Below are 12829 nucleotides of genomic sequence, written 5' to 3' on the forward strand. Positions count from 1 at the left end.
GTAATCAATACATTAAAAAAAAAAAAAATCAAATATTTTCTTCTCATCTTCTGTGAGTGTTTTACTCAGTGAATTCCGTTCCTGGTTGTTGATTTTATTCAGGCCATTGGAAGGGAGAGAGAGAGAGAAGAAAGACCATTTTCACACACACACACACTTCAGGTCGGTGTGTCGTTGAGCTAGTTTCGGTTTTGGTGGCAGAGAGACGGACGGACAGTGTGTGGCAGTTCGGGTTGCAGTCAGTGAGAAAGGTGCGACGGTGTCAGCGGCTCTCTGAAGTGCTCGTGAGTAGCAGTGTGGTTTCTGTTTGTTCTTGTTTGTTTTATTTTGTTTGTGAAAAAAAAAAAAAAATGGAGGGTGTGTGTTGGGGGCGGGAGGAATACTTATGTGCTTTCTGCTTTGTGTGTGTGTGTGTGTGTGTAAGACATTGGGGATTGGGTTTCTGTTGTTTGTTTTTTTTTCTTCAGTTTTTTTTGGGGGGGCCTGGCACATTCCTAGGGCGGCTGGGATCGGCTAGCCCATGGTAGTGGGCGAAAAGTAGTCTGCCGCAAAAACACCGAGTTGTGTTCTCATTATTAACGTCTTCTTTCATCTGCAATTTCCACATTCCCTTCCCCTCCACTCCTCTGTGTGACTGACGGAGTGAACGGCCACGCCTTGTTGTGAACACTGCGCAGTCTGTCATGAGGGGAAACATTGAGGATGTTGTAATTTTTGTCTTTGGCCGTTACGAAGATGATACAGGGCGAAGGGAGAGAGAGAGAGAGAGAGAGAGGGGGGGGGGATACGCGAGAAATGATTTCTGTTCTTTTTATGTGTGTGAGATGTAGTGGTATGGATGGGGAGAGGGGGAGATGGATACATAAATGATGTTACTGTTTGCTCGAGACACAGAGAGGGTGGAGGGGGAGATCTCCCACCCCATACTCCCATACCCTCTCCCCCTCCCCTTTCTTTGACTTTCCTCTAGAATAGAGATTTGCAGATTTCATTTATGAAGCGAAGACACATTTTACTGGAAAAGGTAACCGCTAAATCTGCTTATTTTACTACTCTTGGCGAATCTTTTCTGTTGGAAAAAACAATCCAGGACAGAATAAGTTTTTCCTCCCACCCCCTTCCCATCATCTTCTGCCTCTGTTTCGGGCCCACGGTCAATCTGTTGATCATTCTGATATCCTAACTTCCCCATCTCTTCCTTCACAAATCGGTACATTTCGAACAGCTTTCAGTGAAACAGACCAACGGACAATAAATCAGTGAGGAGCATCACAAAGGCTCAGACTATGTTAGTTTTTGTTGTTGTTGTTGTTGTTGTTATATCTTAGTCCGCTGATCACAAGATGCCTGCCTAGACTGAACATTTCCTGGGAGGGGATAAAAATCCCCTCCACCTCATGACCGGCCCACCCTCGTGTCACATATTCACGTGTGCGAAGGGGATGGGAAAATACATTGGGGGGGGGGGGGGGGCATCTTCCCGTTATTGGGTTGGTTTCCTTGGGGGGGGGGAAAAAGCCAACAGAAATAACTGACAATGCGGCACTTGTGACTTCACTCGTTCTGAATGCTGTGAAAGCTTTGTGTTCGCCTGAGGAAAGAAACGCGAGTCAGTTCAGAGGTTCTCTTCTGCTCCTGGTAACCATGTAACACAGTACTACCTGCCGCATGTGGGGGAGCAAACCTGACAGGAAAATCCGATGGAGAGGTATGCGTGCGCTCCCTCCGCCAGATGTGAGAGAAACAAACCTAGGTTAAGCTCTCAAGGCCCTGACTAGCGCGTTTGGGTTTATGCTAAGGTCAGGCATCTTCTGCTGTTCTGCTTTTTCCTTGGCAAGGACTGGGTTGGGTTCATGGCGAACGTATCAGCGGCCAAGTCTGCTTCGCTAACTGGCCATCTTCTGTTCCTCTGTTTCTTTTTGTTGTTGTTGCTGGTTCTGAAGCAGATGTGTTGTGGCGTACACGGGAGCAGCCGGCACACTTCCCTGAAACTGAACCTGAGATGATGTTCGGGGAGTGTGTCTTGTCGGAAGAGGTGCAGCAACCCCGTTCTCACAGACCGAGGGGAATAGAGTTGGGAGAGAGGGGGGAGGGGGGGGGTCAGGCGTGGGGTTGGGCTTTTTTGGGGGAGGGTGGGGGGGGGGGGGACATAGTTTAGGTGAGCTTAGCACTGCCGCCTGCTGCCAGTCTGGACGGAGGGAAGGGGTGGGGTCTGGGTGTGGTGGAGACCTCAGTCGTCGTCCCCGATAGCTCTGTGTCTGTCTCTCTCTCAACCGCAGACGGTGGATTTCGATCGATCGATCCATCTGCCTGCAACGCGGATTCGAATGGAATGGTTTGAAGAGAGGGATGGGTGAGAGAAGTTCCGGGGTAGGGGGGAGGGAATGGGTTAGCTTAGTTCTCTCTCTCTGCCCCCCTCCCCCGTCCCGTTAAAAAAAAAAATCCGTTCTTTCATTATTCCCCCCTTTACCTTTTTGCTTTTTTCGTCTGTATGATTTACCATTGAATGTGTGTGTGTGTGTGTGTGTGTGTGTGAGAGAGAGAGAGAGAGAGAGAGAGAGATTCTTTTCGTCCCTCTGTGTTCCTGGGTCGAGTTTCAAGCCTCAGACGTGAAAGTTTACCGATTTAGAAAATACTTATTTTTGCACCTCACTTCCATCCCCCTTTTCTTCCTCTTCTGCCCTGAGCCCCGCCCCCCTCCCCCTCCCCCCTTCATAACGTTCTCATAGTCAGTCATACATCAGTGGCTTTCGTTTGTACCAGGAGTAAGATATTGGGCAAATCGAGTGTCAGACTTAGAATAGGCTCGTAGCAGCTTTCGATGATAAACAAGATGTGATTTGAAAGATACAAAGTTTTCAGCTTTGATAGCAACGTGTCAGCGTTTGTGTGTTGAAGGATGCATTGTTCGATGCAACGTTTAATAGCATGCTGACGTTGTGTTTTATAACTTCGCCAATAGCTTTTTCCCCAAAGCAGTCAATGCCCTGTCTCTAGAACAAATCCAGTGTGATAAATAGAATTGTGCAACCAACAACCATATACCTGAATATCTAGTCATCAGCCCCATCCACATGTAATATGCAGCTTCTGTTCAAGCGCGCGCGCGCGCGCGCGCGTGTGTGTGTGTGTGTGTGTTCGTGTGTTCGTGCATGCATGCATCTTATTTCTACTCTATCTGTTTGATTTTCGATTTATGTTCGTATCTTATGTACTACCCCCCCCCCCCCCCCCCCCCTTAATATTCCTTGTGACCGCGGTACACTTGGTAATAAAGACATTCTATTCTATTCTGTTCTATAAGAAACGAGGTCTGGTGCAACTTGAATAGCAACATATCGACGTTGTGTTTGTAAGATACAAGGTCTGGTGCAACTTGAATAGTAACATGCGTTTTGAAAATACAAGTCTCGGTGCAGATTTGATAGTGACGTGTCGACGTTATCATTCTCCTAAAAGTTTGTGCGTTTTTATAGTAAGGAGAGAAAAAAAAAGCAGGCTGGTGGGGGCGGGTGGGTAGGGGCATGACTTAGCAGTTTGCAATTTCAGCTGTGCGTGTCTGTTAGAACAAGGTATACAAATAGGAAAATCACGTGGACGAGAAACGCACGCTCACATGTGATTCCACGGAACACAATACCGGCTTCTGCCTACCGTCAGTGAACGAATCGATATCTTGTCGTTGTTACATGTGAATAAAAAATCCTTATGTCACCGCGCCAGTCATCTCGTACACGGCAAGAAACCATCGCCAAAAAGTCAAAGGTTGTGGAATAGAATTAAGATGGATCCGAAGTGTTTTACTCTGAAAGCTGGTTGTATATATCAACAGATTTGTTGGTCTCCAGGCGTTGTAGTGGTAATATATATATATATATGTGTGTGTGTGTGTGTGTGTGTGTGTGTGTGTGTGTGTGCTGGCGCGGTGACATGGCGTTTCCACAGAGTGTGGAGTCGTATGAACATAAAACTTGTAAAACTTATGATTATGATAACCCCCCCCCACACACACACACACACACACACACACACCACCACCACCACCCTCCCGCTCCCCACCGTTTTCTGTTCTACTGAGCGCCTGTTTCTCATGCCTTATCACTTTGTGTTAATTTGCGCATTCTGTCGCACAAACTGAGGTGCACGCTTCACATCGTCATACACGTACGCGCCCACGCGCACACACTGGGTTGCAGAGAGGGAGGGAGAAACAAGAGGAGGATCATTTTGTTCACGATTCACCATTTTCAAAGCTTTTGTTGTGGTGTTTGTTGTCCCCACTTATGTTGAGACAGAACACACGTTTCCCGATGACGCATCCACACACACACACACACACACTCTCTCTCTCTCTCTCTCTCTCTCTCTCTCTCTCTCTCTCTCTCTCTCCACTGTCACACACACACACACACACACACACACACACACACACACACACACACACACACACACACACTCCACTGTCTCTCTCTGTCTCTGTCTCTGTCTCTCTCTCTCACACACACACACTAACACACACACACACACACGCACACACTCCACTGTCTCTCTCTCTCTCTCACACACACACACACTAACACACACACACGCACACACTCCACTGTCTCTCTCTCTCTCTCTCTCTCTCTCTCTCTCTCACACACACACGCACACACTCCACTGTCTCTCTCTCTCTCTCTCTCTCTCACACACACACACGCACACACACACACGCACACACACACACACACACACACACACACACCACTTCAGCCTGTCAGAGACTGGAACGGCTGGTGTCCATGCAATGAGATGTATGTTCAGACCATAGACATAATTATCAGTGGTTCAGACTCTGTATACAGGTCAATGGCTTTGTCCCACTTGCACACTCTCACACACTCTGGCGTCAACAGTCAGTGTCGAAGTCCCACGTGACTTGGGGTCTGCAGGGCACTCAGCACCAATCAAGGTGTCACTTGAGTTTCACCCATGTCAGAGGGCGCCGCCTCAGAATCACGGTTGAGTGTGCGAGCTGGCTGTCTGGGCTAGTCAGTGCGTGTCCAACTTGTCTGGTGACCTGTCGCTTACTTCACAGCTCTCCGTCATTCTGTTGGTTTGAGTTTTTGTTCGTGGTTTTAGTGTGACTGGTTTCAGTTTTAAATCCCGTTTATCGTCACTAATAGCTGCTTGCCCTGCGCGCAGTGTTGACGCTGCGGATGTGTACATGCAGGTGCGTTCACCACCATGGACATAATAATTATGCGCGATCGTGTGCGCTTAAAAGACATGCCGATAATACAGTGCGCAGTAGTGCTCACAGCCCACAGACATTGATTTTTGATGCGAGTGTACTGTTACGTGTTGATTGCACCCAGAAGCCTGCGCGCCCCACAGCGCGAGCGTACACACACACACACACACACACACACACACACACACACACACACACACACACACACGCACGTACATCACAGACACGCGCACACACTAACATACATAAACAAGTACACACGGGCATGTATGCGCGAGCGCACACTTATCGACGCACATGCATCGACTGTCGTATGACGCATGCAGTAGACATGCGTTCATCCACATGCACAGACGGTTGCCGGGGGTTGGGGGGGTTGGGACAGGGGGACGTGCAGAGATAGACAGGGACACGGTCACAGCTGTTGTCCCAATGTCTGTCCATCCGTCCGTCCGTCCATCAGTCAATCTACATTGACTCTGTTTTGTCTGTCTGCCTGTCTTCTTTCTGTCTGTCTGTCTCTCTCTGTGTCAATCTTCCAGTCTATGTATCTCTGTCTCCGTTGGTTATCAAAACTGAAATAAAGCGAAAAAAGGTTCTACATCTCATCTGATCAGTCTGTTTTCTTTAGAGATTAACAATGCTTAGTATATTTTCTTTTTTTTTTCTTTTTCTTTCTTTTTTTTTATTTATAGATTTTCATTTATTTTAATGTTCCTAGTTTCAATGATTTCACAAAATGTTTATAGCATAGTGTTCTAATTGTACAGTATTTTTCCATTTGAGATAAAGATAATATTGACAAATGGACAGAAGGATAGAAACAAGGGGGGGGAAAATACCGCCGTACATGCTTGTATCGACCGAGGAAATGATTGTTCCCAGGAATAGCGGGGAAAATACAGAATCATCCAACAGACTTTGAAGAAAACCTTGATTATAAGAGCTCTACGTTCGATACTCGAGATGAAAGCTCTTTGATCAAAATAGAAACCTGTCAACCCCCCCTACCCCCCACCCCCCATACCTCCATCCCAGGCTGCCTCCTGCCCCCTCCACCCTCCCCACCTCTCTCTTTCTGCTTATCTCCCAGAATAACCCATGGCATCGTGCCAGTGATGCCGGATTTTTGTCAAAAATGTCATAGGTGTTTTATTTTAACTGTTCTAAATAAAAAAATTTAAAAAAATTATTTGTATTTGCATTTCTTTTTATCACAAGATTTCTGTGTGAAATTCGGGCTGCTCTCCCCAGCGCCACCCTTTTTTTTGTATTTTTTTCCTGGGTGCATTTTTTTTTTTTTTTAATTTGTTTTTCCTATCGAAGCGGATTTGTCTACAGAATTTTGCTAGGAACAATCCTTTTGGTGCATCCTGCACACGGGACTTCGGTTTATCGTCTCATCCGAATGACTAAAATGTTTGTGTACAAAATTTTGAATATTTTTGTTCACCCCTCTACCCCTAGCAAAGGAGGGTGCCTTCTTCCAAACGACACAGCTTTGAATGCAGTATGGTTTAACACAACGTAAAATAGTCAATCCTTGAAGCGTGCTGTAGAACAGTGAGTTAACACAAATGTCAACGTGACATCAGTGGAGAGAGATTTCATGCACCTGATATTGCAAGTATCATTTCTGCAGTCCCTTTTTTGTTAATAGATAACATTGCATCACCCCATGCAACAAAATGCTATGGCAGTCGTCGTAAATACCGGTAATCGATAACACCCAAGATATACTTTTTTTAACACATGGGTAACATGTTACTCGTACGTAAAAGGACAATGTATTACATTTCCAGTATGTCTGTGTTAAGAAACTGGTTTTTCTGTTTTTTTTTCTTTATTTTTTGTGTGGATAAGTTTGATTTTTGGTTCTACTTTAAATTTAGCATGTGTTCAGCGTTATGTCAGTCTTTAAAATATTATAGAAATATTTGTAAACGGGTATTTGTTTTGTTTGGCTTCAGTATGTGAATATCTTTTTTTTTTCTGGGAACATTTAAAGCGATGTTATTTGTTTGCGATTTTGGTAACACCCTGTAACTGAATGTTTTTTAACCGACCCATACGAGCATTTACGTAATCCACAAACTCATTTTTTTTAACTTCTCTCTCTCTCTCTCTCTCTCTCTCTCTCTCTCTCCTCTATCCTCTCTCTCTCTTTTCTCTCTCTCCCCCCACCCCCCCTCTCTCTCTCCCTCCCTCTCTCTCTCTCCTTTCTGTGCATTATAGTTTGCTCAACGTCCCCGATCCCTTTGTTCCCTTTGTGAATGGGCTTGTAGCCTGACACAATCATTCAACCATTTTCTCTCTCTCTCTCTCGTTGCCACTCTTATTTAAGCAAATCATACTAAGTTTTTCAAATAGAAGACACGCACACGTGCATGCCTTTGATTTCAGCCATTTGGGTGGAGAGGCGGAGAGGTCGTGTCGTGCAGTTCTATGAGGAAAAAAACCCAGCTTTTAAATTTATTTGGGTGTGAGAGGTGTGACGAGGGAGGCTGGGAATACACCTCAAAATTATGAAGTTAGGAATATAATATAATTAAGGGGGAAAAGAATAGAGAAAAAAACTATTTGGTCAATGTATCAAGGGAGAAGAGACAGAACATGGGAGAGAGCCAGAAGGGAGGAAAACTGGGCAGGATCAGGAAGGGGGAAGGCTGGCAAGTTCACACATTAATCAAAACGATGGGACGGTAACTGATGGCAAAGGAAAATGTGATGAATATTAAAGGAAAAGGATGAAAAATGGTCGACAAGGCAGTTTAACTCACTCAGTACGGCCAATCCTCTCTTCTCCTCTACACAGACCCCTCGGATGTCCAGTGGGTGTCTCAATGACCCAACCTTTAGCTTCCGTCGTCAGAACTGTGGTATTCTTTGTCAACATTCACCTCTTCAGTATAAGAGCGTTCCGCTTGCAATATTATGATAATGATAATTGGGATGAAACGCTGTTAACGTCGTCTCTTTCGCCGTTCGTATGGAGAGAGTTAAGAGGCGATGAGGCTTCAGGACATGACACACAATGACAACGGATGTAGGATAAACTATTGTTTAGGGTGGTGGACGGAAATTGCGAAACGGCATTCGCTTCACAGCCATGCGGGGCTGAAAAATGCACATGATGAACGAACAAGTGGAGTAGGTGATCATAATAAACACAATTGGGAAATGAGTGTGTACAAAATAGAAGGGGGGAAAAAAAGGAAAAGGCGTGGGATGATTGAGGGGATGAGTGCATGTCAAGATGCGAGAGAGGAGGTGAGGAACTGATAACAATGATGGGGAAGAGTGGCGGTACTCTGTGTGTGTGTGTGTGTGTGTGTGTGTGTGTGTGTGTGTGTGTGTGTGTGAGAGGGAGAGAGAGAGGGAAGCTATTTCCAAGGGTAACAGATTAAAGCAAACAGGAAGATGACTTCTTCATTTGACTTTCATCCATAGTGCACTTGAGGCACTATAAGTGAAACTAAAGTAACGCTATAAGTACACGCGACATTCAGAGAGGGGAAAGAAAAGAATAGCGGGGGTGGTGGTGGTGGGGGGGAGACGAGAGGTTAAGACGACTCCACACCTAAAGGAAGAATGTTCAGACATGCAGAGGAATCCACATCGACCACAACGAAGCCGACTGAAGGCAACAGCTACACCATCGATCGCCCCCAGGGCAGAGGAAGAGAGAGAGGGAAAGGTCGGCCGCTCACCGACGTGACAAACCCGCATCGATCTGACCAAAGAAGCAACAGTTGGCGGCGGGCTTCCCACGATGGTTTTACGCTGAAAAGAAAGGAAGAAGAAATAACAATCGAAGAAAAGAGATAATAAACAAAAAGAAAATGACGAAATGGGAGAAGTATCTGAGAAACAGAAAAAGAAAAAAAACTGAAGAATTATAAAAAAGATTAGATGAATTATAAGAAATGGAAAAAAAATACAAGGAAAAAATAAACCAGAAAAAACAAAAACAAACATGAAATAAGATAATTGGAAAAAAAGAGGGAATGATTAAAAACAATAGGAGAAATATGAGAAACAGAAAGACATAAATTCGAGGAATTAAAAAGTCAGTGTGGCCAAAGCAGAAGGGGTTTTTAATTTTTTTTTAAGCATTATTAAAAAAGAAAAGAAAAAAAAAAAAGCCAAAGATGGCTTTGCTGTTGAAGTATTCAGCTGGTGCGGAACTGAGGGATTAACCATTGTATCAAACTTGATCTCGATGCATAAGCAGTAAGTTATGTTGATGTGCATGTTTCAAGACAGCGTTGAACGGGTTAACGCTCTTCAGCTCACGAGCGTTGAACGGGTTAACGCTCTTCAGCTCACGGCCTTGAGTAGACGACTGACCAAGATCGTCGAACACAGTTACATCTGTATCGTTGCGTTTTTCACACCGCAAGAGCTGCTGACATCGATATCCCCAGGATTACGATTGAGTAAGCCAGCCACTTGCCTGTCACTTCGTGTCTGTAGCGCTTTGCTGGTGAGCAGTCCATCACTCAACAGGTCGCGTCATTCTGTTGATGAGTTTTGGGTTGTGGTCTTGGTTTGACTGATTTATGATATATATTCGTCTGTCTCCTTTTACTGAGCGTGTGGCAGTGGGAGTAGCCTTTGTTTCAAATCGTGGATGGACATACAATTCTGTGGCCTGTAGGTTAGATTGACTTCAGACAATGCACCCAAGAGCATGGGGGAAAGTACTTTCTGAACGCTTGTTGTATGCCTGGAAACATTTTACGAACTCTTATTCGCAGAGGCGCCGTTCAAGCATATACGATCGTGAATTCTTCTGTATTCGCACGCGCGTGCTCGCGCGCACACACACACACACACACACACACACACACACACACACACACACACACACACACTCTCTCTCTCTCTCTCTCTCTCTCTCTCTCTCTCTCTCTCTCTCTCGTCCTCTCTCCCTCCCTGCCACTACTCCCCCTCTGTCTCGTTGGTTCTCTCTCCCTCCCACACACATTCTGTCCATTTGTCTGTCTGTCTCTCTCTCACTCGCACACGCGCACGCACACACGCACGCACGCACACACTCTCTCTCTCTCTCTCTCTCTCACACACACACACACACACACACACACACACACACACACACACACACACACACACACACACACACACACACACGATCACTCACCCACCCCCATTCACACTGACTCCAGTCCCACACAACACACAGAGTTCGAATGGTTTTATACGTGCATGTTGGATGCTTTCCACAGATCTTCACAACTCCTTCCCACCTCTCTCCATCTACCCCCTTCCACTCTTTCTCCATCCCTCACTTCCACACACACTCACTCACTCACACACGCACGCACGCACGCAGGCTCTCTCTCTCTCTTTCACTCACACGGGTATGAATAAGTGCACAATTCTTTATTTTGATTTTAAGGCTCAGCCATTACTCACCCAGTCCCAATTCCGAAGTAATGACACACACACACACACACACACACACACACACACACACACACACACACACACACACACACACACTCACTACGGGTATTGCGTAGAACACACACTGCATGGCTTCATCGATCAGTTCCACACTCGCTGGAAGAGTCATTCATTCACACACACAGTCACTTCGAGATCAGTATGATTCATCTTCTCTCTCTCTCTCTCTCTCTCTGAGAAAGAGTGCGCGCGTGTGTATGTATGCATGAAGTGATGGCCACTCCCATACCCCCCCCCACACACACACACACCTTCACCCTACTTTCTTCCTTCCCACCCCCTCCACCCACATAGTCAAACGGTACTGTGTCAGGTAGGCACATGCGTTGCGATGCACTCCGGCTGCCACGGTGATGACTGGGAGGCTCTGCTGCATTACCTTGTTGCAGGTGATGCAGGTGCGGCGATTGTCGGGCACATGGTGGATTTTGTTCTAACTATTTCCATACGAACGGCGAAAGAGACGACGTTAACAGCGTTTCAGCCCAATTACCATCATCAAAATATTGCAAGCGGAAGGCTCTTATACTGAAGAGGTGAATGTTGACAAAGAATACCACAATTCTGACGACGGAAGCTAAAGGTTGGGTCATTGAGACACCCACTGGACATCCGAGGGGTCTGTGTAGAGGAGAACAGAGGACTGGCCGTACTGAGTGAGCTAAGGTGTCAGTTTCGGTTTCAGTTTCTCAAGGCGGCGTCACTGCGTTCGTACAGATCCATAATAATACGCTTGACCACCACATCTGCAAGGCAGATGCCCAAGCAACAGCATAGCCCAACGCGCTTTGTCGGGCCTTGAGTGCATGCATATATATTTTGTGTACCTATCAGAGTAAGATGATTGATCTTCGCATCAGCCCAGTGCTCAGGTGAGGTTTTGAGTGCCTAGCCTTCCTGATATGTTTACGTAAACCATTAACAGAAAATGAAATAAAATGATCAAACAAAATAACCAGAAAGAGTCAACACATTGCGATAATTATAAGAAGGCGAAAGATACGTAGAAGGCAAACGTTTGAAATAAAACGAGAACCTGTTCTGTTTGCTGTTCGTTGAAAACGCGTAATTCCCCCATCCTCCCCTCCCTACCCCCCATCCACAGTGTTTGTTTACTTACTTGGGCAGGTTCGTGTTGCGTCACCGTTTGTCTTCTCCCTCACCCTTAAAGCAGCCCGGTTAGCTCAGTCGGTAGAGCATCAGACTTTTAATCTGAAGATCAGGGGTTCGAGTCCCCAATTGGGTGCTGCCCCCTTTTTTTTATTATTATTTATTCACTTTTTTTTTTTCAAGGCCTGACTAAGCGCGTTGGGTTACGCTGCTGGTCAGGCATCTGCTTGGCAGATGTGGTGTAGCGTATCTGGATTTGTCCGAACGCAGTGACGCCTCCTTGAGCTACTGAAACTGAACTGAAACCTCCCCCTTCCTGTCCTTCCTCCCCTCCCGCCTGTCTTCTCCCCGGCTTTCTCTTTCAATCTTCAGTCGACTTCAATCCATCTAGCCCTCCGCTCGCTCTGTGCCTTGTCTCTCCATTTGCTTCGTGGTGTGTGTGTGTGAGTTGTTTCTGCTTCGCCTCCCCCTCCCCACCTTGCACCAAATATTTGTGTTCTTTCGTGTTTTGGGTTCTTTTTTTTTATTTTTTTTTTTTTATCAACGCGTTGCCTTTTCATTTACCAAGTCTTGTCACCCCTCACCTGTGTGTGTGTGTGTGTGTGTGTGTGTGTGTGTGTGTGTGTGTGTGTGTGTGTGTTCCCCCCCCCCTCCGCGGCCCCCTTTATCTATGAAGTTTTGTTTATCAGTTACTATTTTCATCACTTAAAAGAATTTTCCTTTTTTTTTTTTTTTTTTTTTTTTTTTTTAAACAAACACTTTCATTCTTTCATGGATAAAGTGTTTCGCCCTTCACCGTGGCGTGGGGGTACATTCGGGAAAGCAAAGTGTTGTCAACATGAACATTATCTGCCTTGCTGGAGCATGGACATGCAGGGTTTATAGGTTTTGTTTGTCGTTTTAACGGCGAGGCGACACTGGTGACCGTATATTACTAAAAGGACTGGAATATTTTTTACTAACGTTACTTCTGTCTCCCTCTCCTCTCTCTCTGTG

At 45.8% G+C, this 12829-nt stretch overlaps 1 protein-coding gene and 1 non-coding gene across 8 annotated transcripts in view; both read left to right on the top strand.

Moving 5' to 3' along the window:
• LOC143296512 (uncharacterized) overlaps window positions 1-12829 on the top strand; it is a 116245-nt gene that overhangs the window by 81065 nt on the left and 22351 nt on the right. For 4 of the 7 annotated variants that reach the window (XM_076608489.1, XM_076608491.1, XM_076608494.1 and 1 more), the window contains one exon: window positions 202-284. The exons of 2 other annotated variants lie outside the window; for them this stretch is intronic. The gene's annotated coding sequence lies outside the window, so the exon portion shown is untranslated. Of the gene's footprint in view, window positions 1-102; window positions 285-12829 lie in introns of all 7 variants that reach the window. One more of the 7 variants, XM_076608492.1, reaches the window with a different exon arrangement.
• Trnak-uuu (transfer RNA lysine (anticodon UUU)) lies at window positions 11897-11969 on the top strand. The gene has a single exon. It is a non-coding gene; the product is annotated as a tRNA-Lys (tRNA).

Source organism: Babylonia areolata, chromosome 21, assembly GCF_041734735.1.
Source record: "Babylonia areolata isolate BAREFJ2019XMU chromosome 21, ASM4173473v1, whole genome shotgun sequence".
In the NCBI taxonomy this organism is placed as follows: domain Eukaryota; kingdom Metazoa; phylum Mollusca; class Gastropoda; order Neogastropoda; family Buccinidae; genus Babylonia; species Babylonia areolata.